We start from the raw sequence: 3,996 nt of genomic DNA, 5'->3' as shown, positions 1-3,996 counted from the left end.
CAGTATAGATGTACCTGGTCAAAAAAGAAAGTACAGACTCATTGGAATAACCACGCCTGATTTTATGAAGCCTGTGTCTGAAAATATCAGGTCTTTTCCTCACTGAAGAGCCCTCAAGACTCTACTCAGTCACTATTAACTTTAATTATATATGCAGCTAATAAATTCGATTATTGGCACTACCTTCCCTGAGCAGATATAACCATTTCAAGAGAAACTTTAAATAGCAAGCTTAAGAACTTGAGAAACATAATTGGTTGAATCCATTTAGTACAAAGCAGTATATCTACTCTGTTCACTTCTGCCATAAAAATATCAAAACAAAACAAGAAACCTTCACGGGCAATAACTACTTTTCAGGAAAAAAATTAAAATCAATTATTTCAGTCCTTAGGAGATCACAACCAATAAATATAATAAACTAACTAGTATGAGAGTAATTTTTTCCAAATAGATTTGCTTTTCGGTCCCAATTACTTAGTAGAATTCTTTCTACTTAAATTTTTGGAAATAAAAGAATGAGTGATCCCAAAGTAATAAATTTATATACCCATAAAGTAGTTTTTTTATATTTCCTTTGTTCAATTAGAATTAATTTGGATTTAAGATGCTCTTAGATTTTTAACGTTTGTGCTCTTCCAATTCAAACAATGTCAAGATTTGGTTTATTTTTAACTTTATCATTTCATCTATTATAATTTCAAGTTTATTATTGGTTAATCATATTACAAGTAGAGTGGTGCCTCAGTTTACAAACTTAGTTTGTTTTATGCATTTTGGGAAGATGGCTGTGTTTGTGTTTGTGTGGGGAAGATGGCCGCGTCTACCTGTCACTCTGAGGAGTTTGTAAGGAGAAGCAAAATTTTGATGAACGCCTCTTTTGGGAAGCTGAATTGTTTGCAAACAGAAGCGTTTGTGAGCCACCATTTTACTGTAAATGGTAATTAATATATGACAATTCAGGTCTGAGAAAAAAATAAAACAGAAGTGAGTTTGAATACAGGTAAGGAAGCCAAAAGTTATGGTATGGAATTACTAAAGTGTTTTTAGCAAGGATCTTATGTGATTTGATTTTGTGATATATACAAAGTTCAAATTGAAGTGCAACGTGAAAATTATATTAAGGGGGTGCTGAGGAGTTATCAGTGAAACCAGGTTAAAATATAAGACTGCAGCAAAAGAGAGAAGCACCTGTATGGGATAAACTGTCATATGTACACCAATAAGTGATAAATTGGGCATGAGTTGAGAAAGAGAGAGAGAAACCAGGGAAGATAGAAAATTTCTAATTCAATGGCCATTCATGATGCATGATATTTAAATCTAAAATCAAGAAGACATACATAAGTAATCTTTCAGAAATATTGGGTTTGAATTACCCGTAGAACCAACATCATTGAGCATGGAAATTTATAAATCAAAGAATTTTTAGCAGTGACATTTATACATAATTAATAGATCAAGAAATAGGTAGAGAAATATTATTTGAAATGCATTTATTATTTTGAATTATTTACTTAATATATAAATGAACATTTTTTCTATGATCATGAATTATAAGTATACTCAACTAATTTTTCACATTCCTCAGGACATTATAATAAGAATAACTATCTGGAAAGATGTTTTTGGTCTTCTCTTCCTCTGCTTCCAGTAATTTCATATTTTGTGAGTTTCTCTCTACATTTTCTAGGATATTGTTTAAAGTCTGGAGGTCCTGTGCTTGCTTCGGCAGCACATATACTAAAATTTGAACGATACAGAGAAGAGTAGCATGGCCCCTGCTCAAGGATGACATGCAAATTCATGAAGTGTTCCATATTTTTGAAAATGCATACATATTGAGGATATACTGCTGAGTGAAATAAATAAGTCACACGTGTGTAAATACCGACTAGTTTTTTCTGGTGTGAATAAACTGTAATAACACATAAGATCCTAATGAGATATCTGACATTGTGAAATGGGAAGAAAAGGGCTAAAGGTGTAGGGAAAATGTGATGGGTAGGGGAAGGGTAATAAGGGAAAAGAAAAAAATGTGAGCAAACGAACAGATGGAAATAAAGTGTTTGTAGATGGGGAGGGGAGGAGGGGTGAAGGGAGAGCAGGAACAAGGGGAAAAAATGAGAACCAAGACCTGTCGCGTAGAGGTACAAGATCCCAACAATGAATGTAACTGTACTGTGTCCCTAGAATGTACCAATAAACTCAATTTAAAAAATTCTCCCTGAATAAACATGGGAAGCTATATACTTTTGTGAAAGGTCAGCTATTTAGTTGCCAGTTCTACAAATTGACTTGCATGCAAAATAAAAATACTTATTAAAGGATCAACCATCAAAGTAAAAACAAATAAATAAATAAAGTCGGGAGGTTCTCTCACTCATCCCAGTCCTCCTTGGTTTCTCCTCTCCATCTGTAATCAGCTATTACGGTTTATTGAGAATTGTGAGGAAATATTTCCCAATTGTAGTCTCTCCCTTCATTTTCACTTTGGCTCTTCATACCCGGCAACTATTTCATCGCATGAGTCTCAGAGTTGTACACTCAGACTGTAATTCCTCATGCACTTTGCTGCTCTATTATCCTGTAAGTATTGCTTACATCTTGTGAGTACCCCTCTAAAAGCTTCCAGTGGAAACTAAGCTTTCACTTATGTTTTAAATTATCCACATAGCCTTTGGTGTTCCTCAAAGTTGAATTAAACCAGATGATATTCAAATTATCAGTTACTTATAGCATACTGTAGAATCTTCTCACCTTCCTCTTATATGAAATATACAAATTCATAGCAGCATTTCCAGTTTTATGTGTTATGTCTTCTGAGAAATCATTTGCTCTGAACCTCAGTTATGTTTACACTCCCGTTTCTTGCAATTTGGCCTGCAGGTAAATTTTCTGTATCATTCTTTGCTCACTGTGCCAATTACTCATGTCTTCTTAATATGAGATTTACAGAAGTGATTAATTTTATCAAACAGATTTCCACTCAAAAATCCTTAGTTTTTGAATTAAAAAGACTATAAACTCCTTGAAGTAGTGACATAACAAATAAATATGTTATAAAGATATAAAGATCAATCATATGACTTTTATTGATTGTCTGTTATTTTTGTTCCAAAATGTACATTATCTTTTTATCTCCTACAAAACTCAGTGAAGTAGATGAAGTTATAATTGCTTCCATTTTACAGATGGAGAAAAAGACACAGAAGGTTTTTAATGCTTACAAGAGAGTACACATATATTGAATGAGGGAAGCTACACTTAAGTACCAGGTGTCTGACATTTGTTGTTGTGCTCTTAACTATGACTTTATATTACATTCTTCTCATTTCCCAATGGCAGAACACAGAGTTAAATACAAGGAACACATTAAAAATTGCTTTCATAAAATTTACTTAAAGAACTTGAAACAATCAATATTCCATAATTTTGTTTTTATAGGGTTTAAACTGCCCTCACAATGAAACGCCTTACAATGTTTGAGGTTTACAATTAATTTTGTTTCTTTACATCCGTTCTCTTTTCTTTAGGTGCATGAATAATTTCCCAATAGTCCAAACAGTCTTCTTGCTCCAGGTTTAATGAAACCAGCAAAGCTAAAACATCCTGGGTGCTCAGCAGTGACAGCATCAGTAAGCAATTAATCTCCAACAGTTCACCTACCACGTGTGAACTTCAGAGCTCAATTCAGCACCTCAATGACTCTACGTCCTAATTCTTTCTGGAGAAGAAAGTCTGCAAGCTAAAAATGAAACAAAATGAAAATGGTAAGAAATTAATGATGCAGATAGAAATAGTGTTTCTATCTGTGCAAAAAATAAAGACATTTTTACAGAGAAAAATAACTGTGGTCTTGGAAAATTTTTGATTTGTTAGTTTTCAGCTGTTTTATTTTACCCTCTACAATTAGGCTTAATAATATTTATGCCCTGCAGACAGATGCTATACAACTTAATCGGAGCTTATAAAACATAGAGGGATCCTTTTTTG

General features: G+C 33.2%; 1 non-coding gene across 1 annotated transcript; it reads left to right on the top strand.

The window, feature by feature from the left end:
• Positions 1-1,719: 1,719 nt before the first annotated feature.
• Positions 1,720-1,826, top strand: LOC117283315. Its single transcript, XR_004514282.1, has one exon. It is a non-coding gene; the product is annotated as a U6 spliceosomal RNA (small nuclear RNA).
• Positions 1,827-3,996: the final 2,170 nt, after the last annotated feature.

The sequence above is a fragment of the Fukomys damarensis genome, unplaced genomic scaffold, assembly GCF_012274545.1.
Source record: "Fukomys damarensis isolate Sample0158 unplaced genomic scaffold, DMR_v1.0_HiC HiC_scaffold_24, whole genome shotgun sequence".
Taxonomy (NCBI): Eukaryota; Metazoa; Chordata; class Mammalia; order Rodentia; family Bathyergidae; genus Fukomys; species Fukomys damarensis.
This window is presented reverse-complemented; position numbering and strand designations above follow the sequence as displayed.